Genomic DNA, 19,441 nt, shown 5'->3' on the forward strand with positions numbered 1-19,441 from the left:
ATATTTATGTATTCATTATTAAAGTAATGTACTTTTTTCAGATTATGAACATAATTGTTTCATTTGGAAACCATGAGGAAAAAATTCCCAAATATAGAAGAGAACAAATTTGCCTTTCATTCCAGAGTCCAATGATGAAGTACTGTTAAAATAATTTGGCAAATTTCTTTTCAGTTTTTTTTCCATGTATACATAATATGTAGGTAGGATCATTATATACAGACCTGCTTCTTTCTCTTAATGATATACTGTCAGCATTTTCCTGTATTGTTAGGAACTCCTTGGGGCATCTGGGTGGCTCAGTGGGTTAAGCCTCTGCCTTCCGCTCAGGTCATGATCTCAGGGTCCTGGGATGGAGACCCGCATTGGGCTCTCTGCTCAGCAGGGAGCCTGCTACCCCCACTTCCACCCCAGCCTGCCTCTCTGCCTACTTGTGATCTCTCTCTCAAATAAATAAAATCTTAAAAAAAAAGTCCTTGAACACATAACATTTAAATTGCTAAGACATATTCTATTGCATGGATGCATATAATTTAGTCACCCGTTGTTGGATATTTAAGGGCTCGCCAATTTGTCACTTCTATAATAAATACATGCTTTGTGGGGCTCAGAGATAAATAAGGTAATACATTAAATCTGGCACGAGGTGGATTTTGGGAAAAGAGGAGACGGCTTTTTCCAGGTGGCTGAAAAGAAAAATTACTTGGTGTAGTTTTCTGGGCTCTGGACAGGTGTCCTCAGAATGTAATGTGTTGTCGGTCAAGGTAAGGAGCATTTTGTCTCTCCGATGTGCGCTCAGACCTGGGTGCCTGCTCCCCGGGAGAGAGAGGGAGGGTCTGGCCTAAGTGCACCTCACTTTCAAAGCCTGAGGCGAGGAGCCCCTGAGGCTTTGGCTCCCACTAGTGGAATTCCCCCGGGCAAAAGCTTGGCGTTCTAGCCACACGCCGCCACGCGCCGGGCGCAGGGCCCCGCCCCGCCCGGCTCCCTGACACGCCCCTCACACTTGGCTACCAGAAACTCTCCCAGCAGCTCCGCCTCCAGGCGACCTCCGCCAGTCCTCCCGGCCCCTAGAGTAGCCCCGCCCCCGGACTGCGGGCCCCGCCCCCGCAATCCGGGCCCCGGGCTACCCCGCCCCGCGGACCATTTCCGAGGCGCGGGGGCAGGGCCCTGCGCGATGACGTGGGCGGGCGTGCGTGGTGACGGCCCGCGTCCCTGTTACTCAGCGGAGCGGCGGAGGCCGGACGACGCGGCCAGGAGTGGGGAGCCGCGAGCAGCCCTGGGTAACGGCCGTGGCGACCGCCCGGACGGCGCCAGTCCCGCCGGCGGGCTTTCCTGTCGCCGTTCTTTGCGTTGTGGGGTGAGTGCGGCGGGCGTCGCAGGGCCTGGGCGGCCGGCGGCCCCGCCGTGTTTATGTTATTGTGCCGCCGCCACCACCGCCGCCGCCGCCGCCTTCTCCTCAGCCGTGACCCCCTCCCGAGAGTGGGGGCGGGAGCGCGCGGCGGCGGGGGGCGCGCGGCGGCGGGGGCGGCGCGGGAACAATAGCGGCCCGGGAGGCTGGGGCCGGTCAGGGGGCGTGGGGCTGCGGGACCCTGGTGCTCCCCGTCCGTCAGCCCCCGGCCCGCCGCCCAGCTCCGCCCGTCTGTCCTCGCGCGCCCTTCTCACGGGGGTCTCGCATCCTCATCCAGAGGGGAGAATGGAGCGGAGGGTGGGTGGCAAGTTCTGAAACACTTCGGGGAAGGTCCGGACGGAGGCGCCTGAGCGGCCCGCCGCGCCCTGGCTGCCTCTCCCGGCAATGGGGAGCCGAGAGCGCTCCTCCGGTCGCCGGGTCCCGACGCCGACCGGCGCCCACGGGGTCTGTGTTTTGTTTCTCGGTGGTTTCTTTGTGCTAAGGTTCTGGGCGAACGCAGGCAGCGGCGCCGAAAAGGGCTGGGGTGGCGTTCAGCTCTGGGCTGCGGGGGGGAGCCTGGGCCCTCGACCTGGCGCGGAAGGTGTCCATCAAGCTGTGAGCGAGCTTTAGTGGTCATCGGGCTTTTCTCTTGAGGGTCACTCGGTGGTGACCTTTTGACTTTTTCACCCCACCCTCTCCTCTCTTTGTCTTGCACTTGTGTTTCCAGTCCTTAGATGGTAGAACCAAGTCCATTTTAGAGTATTGTGATGATCGCTTTTCATTTTAATTTCTGAGAGTTCGCCATCAGATGTTTACTGTGAACTTAATAACATGTTGACTGCATGCATGGTATCAATGTTCAGTGGTTACTATTTTTACCTTTGAAATTCAGTAGTCTTTTCTATAGAAGTCTGGTCTGTCAGTCCATTGTGTTTTGAGATAAGCATCCAGCAAATATCTTTGGCAATTAGAACATCTGTTTATTTCATTCATTCATTCAGCAACTGTTCAGTACTGTATTTAGATGGAGAGTTTGAAGGTAAAGAGAAGTATCATTTAATGGAAGAGGATGTTTTGACGAAACTGTAATAGATGTCCCTTTAAATGAGATAATTATGTAAGTGGTGTGTGTTAAAAAGGGTATAGTTGTACTCTGGGTCATTTTACTGTTGTGTTTTTGTTTTAGTACAATCTGGAACTTACAGTGTTTGGGAAGTAGAATTAGGAGATTGGTCTAAATATACAATGGCTTTCTTTATTTACAAATTTAACTTTTAAGTTTTAATAGCCTTACAGTCTTATAGTCACTGGTAATGTTTATCTCAAATTACCCTGCTATGGGTTAAACCTAGGTGGTCATATGCTGTCCGTGAACATGTTTAGCGCTGTGCCTGACAAAAGCAAGCAATCAAAGTGGGACTTCCTTGAGGACAGGCCTGTCTTGCATCTGTCTCCGACACCTAGCCTGAAATAGAGTAAGTGTTCAAAAAGAGTCAGATTGATGAAAAGCTCTTTACAATTAGTAGTGTTTAAAATCCAGGCTTTAATCCAGTCTTTTCAGTTCTCTGTAAAGCCTCTTGCATACTGTCACTTTCAGATGTCTAAATGATTGGTTCATATGTATTATCTGGTACCACAGTAGGGGCTCTTGAATATTTTATTTATTTTTAAAGATTTTATTTATTTGAGAGAGACAGCTTATAGGTGGGGGGCAGGGAGGAGCAGAGGGAGAGGGAGAAGCAGGCTCTGCACTGAACAGGGAGCATGATAGATCTATGATCATGACCTGAACAGAAGGCAGACGCTTAACTGAGCCACCCAGGTACCCCTGAATATTTTCTTACCTTTTTTCCCCCGTCACTTCTAATTCGTTATCTTACAACAAAACCTTGTCTAAAAGTCTGTGTATCACACACAGGCATAATGTTATTACAATAGGGGTCAACATGACTCAGTTTGTGTTTTTGCGAATATTGCTTGAAAAGTTTCTGATGACATTTATAAGTGGAAAAGGTAGACTATAGGAAATAAGCTACATAAAAAGTTTTATTAGAGATGGTTAATTTCTAATTGCATTTTTAGAAATGTTTAATTTAAAATTCTACCTTGGTGAAGCATTTGGGCCTAACTTAATTTAATATTCTTCTACTGGTGAAGCATATGGGCCTAAAAACCCAAATAATACTTACTTATCCAAGTTCTATCTTTTTTCCACTCATTACTTAATAAATTTTAGCATTTGTTTTGGATATGAGAATTTGAGGTGAGCTCATTATTCCTTGATGTAGAATACAAGTAAAAAGGAAATGATACTTTATTAAGATAAGGAATGAAAATCTTGAGATACCAAACTTTTAGTACTTTACCTAGTTACAGTATGTCAGATTTCAGGAAGGGTTACTAATACAAATCCTTTGGCAGTAGCTCATTGTCAGGCTACATGTTAAACCAGTTTTTTGTTTTGTTTTTGAATTTCTTTTGATTTAAAAAAAAAAAAGCTTTATTGAGATATAATTCACATATCAGAAAATTTACTCTTTTAGAGTGTGCATCAGTGGTTTTTAATATATTCACAAAGTTCTACATTGATCGTTACTATCTAATTCCAGAAGATTTTCATCACCCAAGAAAAACTCTACCCATGAGCAGTTATTCCCCTTTCCACTCTAAATTATGTTTAAAGGAAGAGATAGCACTGATTCTTTCGGTGAGTATATTCCATTAATAAGTTTGAAATGGGCTGTCTTTTTGTCCTGGCAGTGTGGGAAACTATATCCCTGTACTCCTTTAGGTCCTCAGAGAAAGGCCACTTGGAGAGGAAATTAATTTAATAATAAATTCTACCCAAATTAATGAGATTAGAATCTAAACTCAATGCCTAATGTTATGGAAATGACCTTGTGAAGATACTCAGTGCTCAGTGAAGCAACTTGAAACAACTTAAGTGTCCAGTCATTCACAAACTATCCTAGAGACAGTCGAGGAAGTTATTGAATAAAAGTCTGATTCAAGTTAGTCTGCTTTGTCTGTGAATTGAGTTTGGACATACTCGAATCATCTAGATAGTTCAGCTACTGTGTGGCACATGTAGAAGTATGAAATAATATCTGACATTAAGATGCCAGCTCTGTAGAGGTCTCTGGTCAAATCAGTGGTATGGAGAATAAGTTGTTGGATTCATGTAGTGCAAGGAAGTCATTGTAGCTACATAGTTCTGGATATGAATCATTTGCCTGTTTCAGAGCTGTGATGCTTATTGTCTTAGTCATGAGCTCTTTACATGAACATTTAGAAAATTAGTTTTCTTACTCTAATGCAGATTAACTTGAACTTTGATTTCAGAAATGAGTTCTGAGTCAACAGACTTTATTACCTAAAAAGAGACAGGAGTACTGAAAGAAAGCTGTCCTATCAGGGCAATAGGTGAAACTAGACCTGTCCAGTAATCAGACCTACGTTCACTTTTCAGTTCTGTCTTCTAGACTTTGTCATCAACAAGTTCCTGAGCCATAGAAAAGTTGCTTAACCTTTTTGAATTTAAAACTGTAAGCTGAGGCTGTTGGAACTTTTTTTTTTTTTTTTAAAGATTTTATTTATTTATTTGACAGACAGAGATCACAAGTAGGCAGAGAGGCAGGCAGAGAGAGGGAGGAGGAAGCAGGCTCCCTGGGCTCGATCCCAGGACCCTGGGATCATGACCTGAGCCGAAGGCAGAGGCTTTAACCCACTGAGCCACCCAGGCACCCCTGTTGGAACTATTTTTTATAGAAATGTTGTTCTTGGGATAGGTTTTTCTTCAGAAAACATACTGGGATAAAAAGTGTTTGGGTGATAATCAGAATCCTGTGTCAGGAACAGCAATGAAACTTAGACTTTTGTAATTTTCAGAAGCAGAAAAAATTAAGTATTTTCTGTAATCCATTCTTATAAAACAAATGAAAATTTCACTGTAAGCTTAAGTTTTTTGAATGATAGATTTTATTCATTCCACGGCACCATGCTTTACTAATGAGACTCTTTACTCTCAGAGAGTTGGTGGAAGATGTGAAAATGAAGAGTTGCCTTAAGAAGCTTCCAATCAAGGATTGGAATAAAGGCATATCTAAACAGTGAATTTATATTCTTTTAAAAGATATATGAGAGGGCTTACCCCAAACAAACAAAAGCCTGCCCCCAAATATCTGGGCAGGCTAAATTTCATTGAAATCCGTTTTTGAAATTACATGTGAATATGTATGTGTATAAGTTCTTTTAGAACACATATTAGCTGCCATTCTTCTTCAGAATGATGGGTTATACAGTACACATATATGTCTGTCTCCTGTTACCCTTTGGAAGTATGTCAGTTTTGGTTAAAATCTGCCAATCCTTTAGGAAGTTAAGGAGCCCAAACGTAATAGTCATTGTTACCATAAGTTTTAAGGTCAGCTCTGAGTTCAAATGCATGATCCAAATCTAACTAACTATATGGCCAGGTTGGTTAGTTAGGCCTTGTTTTATTATTTGTCAAGTGAGAATAATAATAGCACATAATCTCATAGGGCTGTAAGGTTTAAGTAAGGCATTGCATGTAAAGTGCTTGGCACTAATACAGTATGTGGACCCCTAGATGTAAGTATTCAGGAAATTTTAGTTGTTATTATCACTTATTATTTTTAACTTGGAACAAATGGAAAATGCCAGGTAAATTAAAAACAAATTTCATGTATACATCTGAGTTCTCCAGTAAATGCCAGTTGTTTCCCTCTACATCTTTAGGGGTTTATTTAAAACTGGATTGTCTCATCTAATCTGAATTGACTGGAATAATTTAACATTTGGAACAGTAATCCTTCTGCTTTAAATTTAATTTAAAAGCAAATATTAAAAAAAATTATTTGCCACATTCTCTGATACAGAGTTATTTTGCCGTGTTTACCTTTCCCACTGCAGAGAATTGTCTAAGCTTTCCTAGGTTGATTTTGACAGATTTCTAAAAGAATGGTAATCTAGGAGCTGGGAGTAGCTGTATCCTGTTTCTGTATTTGAAGAAAATGGAATGCTTTTCCATCTTTAGTGTTACTGGAATTTGTGACTTTCTGAAGACTGCAAACTTGTCAGAGACTGGGTAACCACAACAGTTCATTAATCATTTTCTAGAGGCCTCTAGAGAAATGAGGGAAGCTATTTATAAGTAGTATCCGGAAATATTTTTCCTGTGTTTTTCTGAGTTTTCTGTGTAGTGTTTCTGTGGTTATATTGGTACATCATTCCTTGAGGACAGGAACTAAGAAATGACACTGGTTTTACATAGGTGGTATTCATTAAGTGATGTGGGGGCAACAGGAAGTAGAAATTAGTCTGTACTTTTCATGAGTATAACCTGATGGGAAATAAGGACAAATGTAAGTGCATTTATGTCCTAATGCAAGAAACCAGATATTAATAGGCATTTCATTGGGAATTTCCTTAATCTTGAAGTCTGAGTGCTGGATGTTGGAGCATTTGGGGACTTCAAAACCCTCTATCTGTCATATTACCTTTTAAAATGTACTCACTAGATAAACTGCAGAAAGGAAGATATCTTCTTTCCTAATTTCTGGTTAAAGTTGAGAGTGTGGTACAGATAAGTCAAAATCTGTATGCTAAAAAAGATAAACCTTTTATCCTCAAATTCATTTTGGAACACAATAAAGTATTAAAGGAAGTATATGAAAAGCAGATAGAAAAAATGCTACTCAAATACTAATCAGAGTCCTCAAACTCCTGTATTGAAGCTTTGATGACTTACAGCTAGATTTATGGTAGGAGCATTTCTTAAGTTTTTCTAATATTGAGAAGTATGGGCTTTCTGTTGCTGAGGGTCCCAAGCCCCCCCCCCACCATATTTTGGGGGTCACTAGAAAAGAAAAACTTTTGGTTGGCATGAAGCTTCAAAATATCAGCTAAAAGCTATTACGAGGGATGGATACTCACCCTTTCTTGACTTGATCCTTAGAGGATGACTCTCTGACTCTCAGCTGCCATATGGGTCAGCCAAAAATGAAATAAAGGAAAGCCATCACAGATTTCTCTGTGACTCAAGAAAGGGTTACTTTCTAGTCAAATGAAAACCAAAGCATGTAGCTGAGAATTGAAAAGTTTTAGTAATTTTATTTACATCTTAGGTAATGTATTTACTTGATTCAGAATTTCAAAGATTGAAAAAGATGTACAGTATAGTCTCCTTCCCATTCTGCACAGCCACAGTTCCTCCACATGGAAACACTGTTAAGCTTCCTGTGAATCCCTTCAAAGATAGTTTATGTATGTGTAAGTAAATAGAGATATATAATACCTTGTCCAAAACCCTAGATCCAGTTGTATTTCAGAATTGTTTTGTTTGGGCGGGGGGTTGCTGTGGAAAGGTAATATAGTGCATTTACTGCATTGTTCAAAATCCCTATTGGGGAATGTTGTAGCATCTTATAATTAAATACATTAATATTTCTGCAACAAAAGCATAAATAGTACAATAAAGATAAAAATTTTATCTTTATAAAAGCCTTATGGAAATTATTGTCAGATTTTGACACCAAATAGGTTTGTACTAAACTTATAAGGAAATATTTTTTCCGAACTTGAAAGATTTTAGAATGGCCAGTGATGGATTGTATGTCTTGTATGTGTAATGTGTTCTCTGCCTTCACCTTTTTCATTTAAGTTGTTCCATACTATGCACAGTATCCTTTAGGTTTTATTTTTAACTTAACAGTATAGCTTAGGATGGTTTCCTGTTAGTCATATCAGGACATAAATGTCATGCTTATTCTTTTTTTTTTTTTTTTTTAAACACACTTCACGGAGACTATTTGTCTTAGTCAGCTTGGGCTGCTATAGCAAAATACCATAGACTGGGTGGTTTAAACAATAAACATTCCAGTTTTGGAGGCTGGGAAGTGCAAGATCTAGGTGCAAAGATATTTGGTTCCTGTGAGGACTCTTCCTGGCTTGACATGTCCCCTCACTGTGTCCTCACATGGAGAGAGGGAGTATCTGCTCTCTCTTCTTCTTTTTATGACACTATCCCATCATGGGGTTTCATCTTCATGAGTTCCTGTAGTCCTAATTACCTCCAGAATTCACAAAGGGGACACACAAGTTCAGTCCGTAACACCATTATACAGGTATAGTATTGATTTAAGTACCCCCTTTTTGATGTATTTAGATGGTTTTCAGCCTTTTGCTATGAAAAGATATGGTACAGTGGATTCCTTATATATACATTTTTTTAACACTTGTATAGAAACATGTAGTATACATATCCAGAAGTGGAATTCCTAGAATGTATGTGCTTTCTAAGTTTGATAGATATTGCCAAAATAACATTTGAAGAAACTGTTTCAACTTACATTCCATCAACCCTGCTATTATGAGTAACATTAAACATCTTTTGTCTTTCAAGGGCTATTTATATTTTCTTCATTGTGAACTGTCCATATTCTTGCCTATTTTTATGTCACTTTTGTTACTTCTCAGATTTGTCGAATTTATTTTTATATTAGGGAATTTATTTTTACATTAGGGAAAATAGCTGTATGCTATTTTTTGGAAGTATTTTTCCTAATTTGTTCTTTACTTTTTAGTTTGTTTATGGTGGTTTTATCACACTGAATCCCCCACCCCCAGCAGTTAAAGTGCTTACCAATCTTTATTGACTTCTAAATTGTATGTCATTGTTTGAAAGTCTTTCCCTGACTCAGCATTATCCAGCAATTATCAAATTTTATCTTTCCAGTACTCTTAGGGTTTTTTTGTTCATCTCTCTCTGCCTTTTGGTATTTTTTTTTTTTTAACCTATTTGGAGTTTATTCTGGGGCAAGCTATTATGTATAGGTTCAACCTTATTTTTGTCACCACATGACCATCCAGTTGTCCCAACATCATTTATTAAATAATCCATTTTTGTCTTACAGATTTGAAATGCTACCTTAAGAATTTACTGGATTGCTAAGTGTATTTGGGACCATTTCTGGTCCACTGATCTGTCTGCCTACTTGGGAATCAGTCCCTTTAGTCTAGTTTCCATTTCTGTTGGGATCACTTAATTATTTATTTTATGGAGGTAAAGTTTGCATATAGTAAGATGCACAGCCTAATGAATTTTGCCTGTATATTATTTGTGCAATACCCAGATCAAAATATAGACCATTACCATCACCCAGAAAATTTACTCATGCCCTTTTCAAGTTAATATGCCCTTCTTTCCACCACTTTTCCCACCTTGATTAACCTCTATCACATTGATTTAGTTTGTATTTAGGATTCTTTTTTTGTATTTATTGGCAGTTATATGGTGTTGTTTTTATCCAAGAATATGGGAAAACTTAATCTTTTCATTTTTTTCAATTCCCTTTTTGAATTCCTAACAGCATTTTTAGGTTTTGCACTATTCTTTCTTTCTTTTGCTGTTAGAAATGGCATCTTTTCTTCCATTTCAGCTACTTGGTTATATAAAAGAAAGCTGTTTTTTTTGCTTATTGACTAGTTATATTAAATAATTTGCTTTTTAGAAATTGTTACTATTTGTAATAATTCTGTAGTTGAGTTTTTCTTTTTTTTTTTTTTTTAAGATTTTATTTATCTGAGAGAGACAGATCGTGACAGAGAGTGCAGGCAGAGTGGGAAGGGAGAAATAGGTCCCTTGCTGAGCAGGTAGCAAGAGATGGGGCTCTGTCCCAGGATGCTGGCTGGGATCATGACCTGAGCCAGAGGCACTCAACTGACTGAGCTGCCCAGGCACCCCAAATTTTTTATTTTCAAGTATAAATCATACATCCTTTTTTTACTTACTCCAATTTTTTATCTCCCCTCTCCCAACTTTTATACCCCTAGTTTTTTCTTTTATTGCATTGGTAGCAATGATTTTTAAAACATAGTTTTCCTCCACAATGTATAAAATAAGGATCAAGATACCTGTACTTGCTGTATATTTAAAGGATATGAGTAGTAATTGAAATTGAGGGATTATGAGAGTAATTAAAGCAATGTAAAGTTTTTCAACATTAATATAAGAAAACTTGAATTGTGGTTTTTAAAATGTCAAAAAGACAAAGTAGTGATTATATGACAGTGAATGCAGAGTTGGTAATTAACTTTTTTGTCTATCATTTAATAATACAAATAGATTGTTTTCTATGTGCGTGGCACCCAGAGGCAATTTCTAGTAGTGTAACTTAGTCTGCTGGAAATTACCTCTGGGTGCTAGCACATAGAAAACAATCTATTATATAGATTCTTCTAGATAATAGATTATATAACTTCTATATAGCTTGACCCTTTAGAAGTGAGCAGCAAGTGAGTGTGGACAGGAAGGATTTAGGCTTAGAAAAATGATACTGGCAAAAATCTGCCAGTCTAGAGAGCATGAAGGTAGGGGAGGGAGTTGAGGGAGTGACTTTGATTTGGCTGTTGGGTTTGGGGTAGTTATATTGTGGGTGAAGATACTTGGCTGAAATTCAGTAGGGATCTAATTGTTTAATGGATATTTCATAGTTTATTTTGTATCTTGCCACTTCTCCCCCACAAAATTCGGAGGTGGTTTACTCCTCCAGGACACACACACTGTTGAATAAGCTAGAAATAAAAAATCAAAACCAAGGGAAAACAAGAATCCAGAATATTCTAATAATGTTATAGCTGATAGGTATTTAGTACTTAACCATTTATCATGCACTATTTTGGGACTTTACCTGTGTTAAAGTGTTTAAGTTTTTAAGCTAAGATGCTTATACATCTTAGCAAGTATCAGCATGACAAGTTGGAAATCTGTAGGGCAGGTGCTGATGCTGCAGACTTGAATTTCCTCTTCCTCAGGGAAACCTCAGTTTTGTTCTTAAGATATTTCAGCTGATTGAATGAGAAGCACCCACATTATTGAGGACTGTCTCCTTCACTTAAAGTCAAATGAGTGTGGATGTTAACAACATCTGCAAAATATCTTCATAGCAACACTTAGATCTGTGTTTGATTGAATGATAGGCCCATCACCCTGCCAAAGTGATACATAAAACTAGGTCAGTATAAAATAAGGAAAAGGGAAATGAGGTGTGTGTGTGGTTTTGGTTTTGTTAGGAGTGCTTTCAGGAGTGGAATTAATCATAAAATCTTAACTGGTTAAGAAAGGTGGTGAAGTGAGGGTGGGTAGTAAGAAAGTTTATTGGGAATTGTTAGAATTGTTAGAGGTGAGTGGGATGGGATAAAGTAATGCTCTAGAAGTCTTGAATGTGTTGGTCAGAGTGGGATGCTTGAAATAGAGATTTAACAGGTATGGTAGTTTCTTCTAGCAATGATAATACCCAGGATGGACTTTGGGAGTGGGCTGCTAAGGTGGAATTGAATGAAAAGTCTGTGGAAATGAGGAGGCCAGTGAATAAGAGAGGCTGAGCTGTCAAAGGGGTCAGTCATTGGTGAAGACAAGCAAGTGGTAAGGAAATAAGGATACTTCACCGTGAACTAACTGTTCGACAACATCCTCGGTCAGTGAGGAAGAATTGAAGGAGGGTAGATGATGATAAGGAATGGTAAAGGTAGTATAATCAGCTAAATTTGGCTATCACAAATTGGGAATTTCAGAAGGCCAGTGAAGGGCCTAGGAGGATTGAAAGATTGGATAAAGTGGAGGATGTACTCAATACCGTGGCAGTAAGGACTTGGGGAAGATGACCAGGAAGAGTTGGACTTTTTCTGGGATGTGAGGTGTGATGGGGTTAGTTCTGATAATAGAAGTGGGCATTCGTTCTACTGTTGGAGGACTCCGGCAGTGTTTTTCAAATAGCCAGTGATGAATTCAGGAGGTTACTACTAATGTATTTTTAAATGAAATGAAACAGAATATCACAGTAAATATCACAAGTAATAAAGTAAGGGACTAAGAATTTTTTAACAGCTTTGTTGAGATTTAAGTCACACACCATTACAGTTCACCTGTTTGAAATATACAAGTTATTTTTTGTTTGTTCTCATGGAGTAGTGCTCCCATCACCACAGCCTACTTTTAGAACATAGTTGTCACTCTAAAAATTCTATACCTATTAGCATCACTCTCCCCATTCTTATGCAACCCCCCACTTTTCCCCAGCACCAAGCAACCACTTATCTTCTACTTTTTGTCTCTGTAGATTTATTTTAGGCATTGTATGTAAATACAATCATGTAACATATGGTCTTGTGTCTGGTTTATTTTACTTAGCATAATGTTTTCACGGCTTATCTTAGCATGTATCAGTACTTCATTCCTTTTTATGGCCTAGTAATGCTCTATTCTACAGGGGCACCACATTTCATTTATCCACTCTTTAGTTGGTGGGCATTTAGCTGGCTGTAAGTCATGCTGTCATAGACATTCACGTACAAGTTTCTGTGTGACAGTTTTCGGTTCCTTTGGATATTTAACCACATTGGATTGGAATTGCTGGTTGTATGGATAATTCCATATTTAACATTTTGAGGAACTGCCATAGTGGCTTTTCAAAGTGGCTGCACCATTTTACATTACCACCAGCAAGGTACAAAGGTTTCAGTTTCTCTGCGTCTTGTCAATGTCTGTGACTGTCTTTTGATACAGCCTTCCTAATGGATGGGAAGTGGTATTTCATTGTGTTTTTGATTTGCACTTCTCTGGTGGCTAATGATGTTGATCATCTTTACATATGTTTATTGGTCATTTGTCTATCTTGGGAGAAATGTTTATTTAGATTCTATGCCTGTTTTTAAGTTGGGTTACCTTATTATTAAGCTGGGTTTTTTAGGTAGTGTAGATACAATTCCTCATCAGACATGTGATTTGCAGATATTTTCTCCTGTTTTCAGTTTCTTCATAGTATTGTTTCAAGCACAAAAGATTTAGTTTTAATGAAATCCAGTTTCTGTTTCTTTTGTTGTTGCTTGTGCTTTTGGTGTTTTATGTCTGAAACCATCACCCAGCTCAAGGTTATGAAGAGAACTCTTGTGTTTTCTTCTAAAAGTTTTATAGTTTGAGCTCTTACATTTAGTCCTGTGATCTATTTTGAGTAAAATTTTTTGTGTATGGTGTGCAGAAGGGATTTGACTCCATTCTTTGGCATATGGACATGCAATTGTCCTAGGACTATTTGTTGCAAATACTGTGCTTTCTTATCGAACTGTCTTATCATCCTTGTTTTTTAAAAAAATTTTTTTTCCTGGACTATCAGTTCTATTCTATTAATCTATAATATGCCAGTCATTATATCAGCCACCTGGCCTTGATTATTTTAGCTAAGAATGGTTTTTTTGAAATTTGTGTTTCAATTAAGTTGAGTATGCTTATATACAGATACACCTGGAGGTTGTCCATAATGGGTTATGATGTAAAATGCTTGGAAATCTCCGATTTGAGCTGTGTTGGTTCTCTCTAACAGTTTATGCTCTTATGGCAAATGAATGGACTATATTCCCTCTCAAGGACTGGACCAATAAGGCAGGTTAAAGGGCCTTTTTGTGTAGAATTCCTTTTACTGAATGACACATTTTTCTTTAGTAGATACTCTTTTGGGAGGTGTGTGGACCTGAATAAGGAAGGTTTAGAACAGCTGTGGGAATTTTTAATCCGAGATGAATCTAAGGAATAGGAAATGAGGTATGGTTTGAAATTTCAAAGTTAGCAGACTTTTGTCCTGGGCCAATTTTTCATGACTCTGTTGTTATTTTTTGTCTTTTTAAAGTTTTTGCTTATTTGAGAGAGAGAAAGAGAGTGAGAAGGAGCCACATGGTGCGGGGCCAGGGGGGCGAGGGGTGGGGACGTGACAGGTGCAGAGTGGGAGGGGAAGCACACTCCCTGCTGAGCAGGGTGCCCAACTCCGGGCTGGATCCCAGGTCCCTGAGATCATGACCTGAACCAAAGGCAGACTTTAACCAACTGAGCCACCCAGGTACCTTCTCAGTTTAAAAAAAAAAAAAACTTTTGAAAATGTTAAGCATGTCTGTATAGGGGAACTTTATTATTTTGATCCTTTGTAGATATTTTCCTGTAGGCTTTTGTATTATTCAATTTTTCATCATGTTGTCTTCGTCTTTTCTACCTGGATGTTTCTTATTAAGGCATTACATATGCAAAAACCTAGGGATAGTTTGAGGTTTAGGGATGATGTTACCTCCTTCCATGAAAGACTTGTGTTTGCTTTCAGTAGGAAGCTATCTAGTGGAACTAGATAGGATAGTAAACTATCCTGTATCATCTTAATCCAGAGACTGAAATGTTTCAAAGATGGGCTCCACACTTTGCAAAGGCTGGCCTATTTTATGTTTTGTTTGCTTTTAGGATATGATTCTTTAGGGTCCTAAAATAAAACCAGGGATGTTATAAGTCCCCCCTCCAATCCCCATTTCCCTACTCCCATACTGCATTGGGCCCTTACCTCTCATATTTAACTTCTCCAGCCTTGTAGGTCTGTGAAGCTTTCTCAGTTACCTTATAGAATTGACAGATGTAACCTAGGAAAAATGGCCCCAGATGCTTGGCCCACCTCTGAGAATTTCCTTACTGTCTCAAATCTTAGCCTCCTTACCTTTTTTACTGCATTGTTAGCAGTAAAAAGCCTTCAAAGAGGTGTGGGGGGTTTTGTTTGTTTTTCTGATTTTACCTGGGGGAAGCAGGTATCCAGTTTTTCTTGTTCTCAGTAGGAGATTAGTCTGAATTACCTGGTTCACCAAAGTAATTTGTTAGCTTGATGGAGGTCTATATCTTAAGATTTCCAGTATATGTAGTTTTAGTTTTTCTCAAGGTGAGATTTTGGGTACTAGTGTTATTATATATGTATTATGTAGCCATATTATATGTATTATAGCAATTATTAGAAAAGGGAAAAACAGACAGGATTAGAAAAGGGAGGAAGCAAATGGCAGAGAGAATGGTATTTTTGCAAAGTTTGGGAGAGATAAAGCTAAGGGAACATTTTTCTGTCTATTAGGACTATCAAAGGACAGTTATGTGTAAAAGGAGCTGACATTTATCAGCATGAGATTGTTATAGTTATGTGGCTGTAGAATTGGAACAGGCACAGGGAAGTATCTATTCCGTTATCTTAAGTAAAATTTTTAAATTTGTTCCACAAATTTAATTTTAATTTGTTCTAAGGCATTATGAAGGGTTTGACTTTGGGGCCAATGGTTATGCTTTGTAGCAATATGTATCTACAGCACAGCCTCTATTAAGGGATTAAGAAGAACTTCTGTGAAATCCATTATTAATATAAGGTATAGGAAATCATATAGCTTTTAATTTTAGTTAACTTACACTCTTCTTGAGTTCATTTATATTCTTGAACCTCCAACTCATTTCCTGTATAACTGAAATTTCTAAGTTATAAAATTTTCTGTTACTTTTCAGTTTTTGTAATTGAACAATGAAAATGGTATCTCTTTTGTAGTCACCTTTCTTCTGAGAAAATGAGAGACATTGGAGGTGTCCTGTCTGAGGTGATTTTATCAGCAGTGTTTTGGTTGATATTTTAAACTTTCGGAAGGTGGGAAGTGTTTCTTAAGCTGATTCCCTCCATGCTCCACCTTCCTAATGTTTATGCAGTGTATGTGTTATAGGATGCTAGTTTAAAATGTGAAAGTTTGTTACATTTGTCTATAGAATCTATTACTATATTTTGGTGCTTTACAGTTCATTCGGGCAGCCTTTCCCCCGCCCCCATTCCCCCTCACCACCCCCAATCTACTTTAAGAATCATCAGGGGTGCCTGAGTGGCTCAGTTGGTTAAGCTTCTGTCTTTGGCTCAGGTCCATGATCTCAGGGTCCAAGATCAAGCCCTGTGTTGGGCTCCCTACTCAGTGGGGAGTCTGCTTGTCCCTCTGCCCCTCCCTTGTTGATGCAAGTGCTCCATTTCTCTCTCTCTCTCTCCCTCTCAAATAAATAAAATCTTTTAAAAAATGTTCTAACATGCAAATTTAAAGAATCATACAGTAAGCACCCCAGACTACCATTTGGATATGGTTGTTAACATTTTGTAGTATTTGTAGTATTTGTTTATACAACAAATTTGTAGTATTTGTTTACGTATTTGTGTATGCACTTGACCCCTAAATGCTGTCATGCATCTCCAAAAATTAAACACATTTTCCTACAGATGTCATTCTTTTAAAATGAAGCTGTAAGTTTTAGTCTATATTCGGGTTTCTTCAGTTGTCCATTTGCAGATGGTTTTCTCAAACTAGAGTTCAATCAGAGTTCATGCATAGTATTTGTTACTGCTTTAGACACTTAATATGCCTCCTCATCTGTGGAATATATGTTCTAGGACCCCCAGTGGATGCCTGAAACTGCATCAACAAACCCTGTTGTTTTTTTTTTTTTCAATATATGTATTTTTATAATAGAGTTTAATTTCTAAATTAGGCAGAATAAGAGATTAGTAAGGATATAAGTTGATCATAATTATATAAAAGCTATGTGAATGTGGTCTATAAATATCTTATTGTACTGTACTTCTACCTTTTTTGTGATGATATGAGGTAATAAAATGCTTAAGTGATGAGACAAGTGAGATGAATGACATAGGTATTGTGAATAGCATTAGGCTAGTATTGACATGCTGATGGTAGATCAGAAGGAGCTTCATCTGCTTTGTGGAAAGATAAGGGGAGATTGCTGTACTACAAGTCTCCCTGCCTCCACTCCCCTTCCCCCCACCACCAATATTGCCTTTTTTTTTGTTTTTAAAAATTTTTATTTATTTATTTGACAGACAGAGATCACAAGCAGGCAGAGAGGCAGGCAGAGAGAGAGAAGGGGGAAGCAGGTTCCCCGCTGAGCAGAGAGCCTGATGAGGGGCTCCATCCCAGGACCCTGGGATCATGACCCGAGCCGAAGGCAGAGGCTTTAACCAACTGAGCCACCGAAGTGCCCCCCCAATATTGCCTTCTTAAGATAAGACCGGTTGTCTGGCAGAACTTTCCACATTCTGGATTTGTATGATTGTTTCCTTGTGGTATTTAACTTGTATCTGCACCTACTGTGTTTCCTAAAAATAGAAAGTTTGGTCTAGAGGCTGGATTATATTTAGGTTCTTTGGCTTAGATGCTCCTGTGTACATTATATTCATTCATAACTCAAGACATATAACGCCAGGTTGTCTGCCTAAATTATAGTCATTTGGTTAGGTGGTATTCATTAGATCTATCCATTATAAAGATGGGATTTTTTTCCCCTCCTTCTTTGTAATTAGCACCTGATCAGTGAGGCAATGATTTGGTTCCCTGAGAATATTCTGTTTCCCAGCAGCCTTTGCCTAATGTTTCTTAGCCTGTATTGATGAGTCTTGTCTAAACTAGTTATTTCACTTGAGCTCACGAAATGTTCTTTTCTAACCCTGTCATCCTTCAGGATCTATTAGCCAACTATCGACCATTAAAAAGACCTTTCTCTTGTCAAGTAGGATTGAACTAGAGTTTTTCCTAAAAAGGTGAGGTAAATGCTTATTTTCTTTTGATAAATCAACTTTTTAACTCTGAAAACTGAATTCTGAAACTCTGAACGTGATGTCTACTCTGAACTAGATTTCTGTCATACTGAAAGAGAGAGAAGAGAGAAAGAAAGTAGTCTGCCACCATTGGAGATGACTGCTAACTAGACTCTAACTAGACTATGCCTAGTTAGCAGTCATCTCCAATGGTGGCAGACAACTTTCTTTCTCTCTTCTCTCTCTTTCAGTATGACAGAAATCTGCAGGGTTTTTTTACTGTTTTTATAATCATTCCAGTCACTATTCCTTTTTTTTTTTTTAATTAAAATTCCATTAGCCATCACTAGTTTCAGATGTGGTATTAAGTAATTCATCAGTTGCATATAACACCCAGTGTTCATCACATCACATGCCCTCATTAATGTCCATTACCCAATTACCTCATTCTCCCCACCCCCCACACCTCCCCTCCAGCAACCCTCAATTTGTTTTCTATAATTAAGAGTCTGTCATGGTTGTTCTCCCTTTCTGATGACTTCCCATTCAGTTTTCCGTCCCTTCACCTATAGTCCTCTGCTGTTTCTTATATTTCACATATGAGTGAAACCATATGATAATTGCCTTTCTCTGATTGACTTACTTCACTCATCATACTCTCCAGCACCCATATCAGTGTAAATGGTAATATTTCATTCTTTTTTGATGGCTGAGTAATATTCCATTGTGTATTTCTACCTCATCTTTATCCATTCATCTGGTGGTGGAAATCTGGGCTTTTTCCAGAGTTTGTCTATAGTGGACATTGCTGCTATGAATATTGGGGTGCAGGTGCCCTTTCAGATCAGTACATTTGTATCTTTGGAGTAAGTAGTAGTGCAGTTTCTGGGTCAAAGGGTAGCTCTATTTTTAACTTCTTGAGGAACCTCCATACTGTTTTCCAGAGTGGCTGTACCAGCTTGCATTCCCACCAACAGTGTAAGAGGGTTCCCCTTTCTCCACATCTTCACCATTTGTTGTTTCTTCTCTTGTTAATTTTAGACATTGCGACTGGTGTGATGTAATATCTTCTTATGGTTTTGTTGTATTTCCCTGATGCCTAGTGATGTGGATCATTTTTTTAATGTGTCTGTTGGTCATTTGAATGTCTTCTTTGCAGAAATGTCTGTTCATGTCCTCTGCCCATTTCTTGACTGGATTATTTGTTTTTGGGATATTGAGTTTGATAAATTCTTTATAGATCTTGGATGCTAGCCCTTTATCTGATATGTCATTTGCAAATATCTTCTCCCATTCTGTAGATTGCCTTTTAGTTTTGTTTTCTGTTTCCTTTGCTGTGTGAAAGCTTTTTACCTTGATGAATTCCTTAATAGTCCATTTTTGCTTCTGTTTCCCTTGCCTTTGGGGGTATGTCTAACAAGAAGTTACTGCAGCCAAGGTCAAAGAGGTTGCTGTCTGTGTTCTTCTTAAATCTAGAGGTGACTTTAGGTCTAAAATTAGTCTCTTGTAAACAGCATTTATGGATGTGTCTTGCTTTTTTTTTTTTTTTAATGCAACCTGATACCCTTTGTGTTTTGATTGGAGCATTTAGCCCATTTACATTCAAGTAACT

At 38.8% G+C, this 19,441-nt stretch overlaps 1 protein-coding gene across 5 annotated transcripts in view; it reads left to right on the forward strand.

The window, feature by feature from the left end:
* Positions 1 to 1,224: 1,224 nt before the first annotated feature.
* Positions 1,225 to 19,441, forward strand: part of MAPK8 (mitogen-activated protein kinase 8) — a 102,582-nt gene continuing 84,365 nt past the window's right edge. Inside the window, exons 1-2 of one of the 5 annotated variants that reach the window (XM_044239996.1) lie at positions 2,740 to 2,862; positions 3,997 to 4,094. The gene's annotated coding sequence lies outside the window, so the exon portion shown is untranslated. Of the gene's footprint in view, positions 1,358 to 2,739; positions 2,863 to 3,996; positions 4,095 to 19,441 lie in introns of those variants that run through there. The other 4 variants (XM_044239995.1, XM_044239997.1, XM_044239994.1 and 1 more) reach the window with 4 other exon arrangements.

This window comes from Neovison vison, chromosome 2, assembly GCF_020171115.1.
Source record: "Neovison vison isolate M4711 chromosome 2, ASM_NN_V1, whole genome shotgun sequence".
Lineage (NCBI taxonomy): Eukaryota > Metazoa > Chordata > Mammalia > Carnivora > Mustelidae > Neogale > Neogale vison.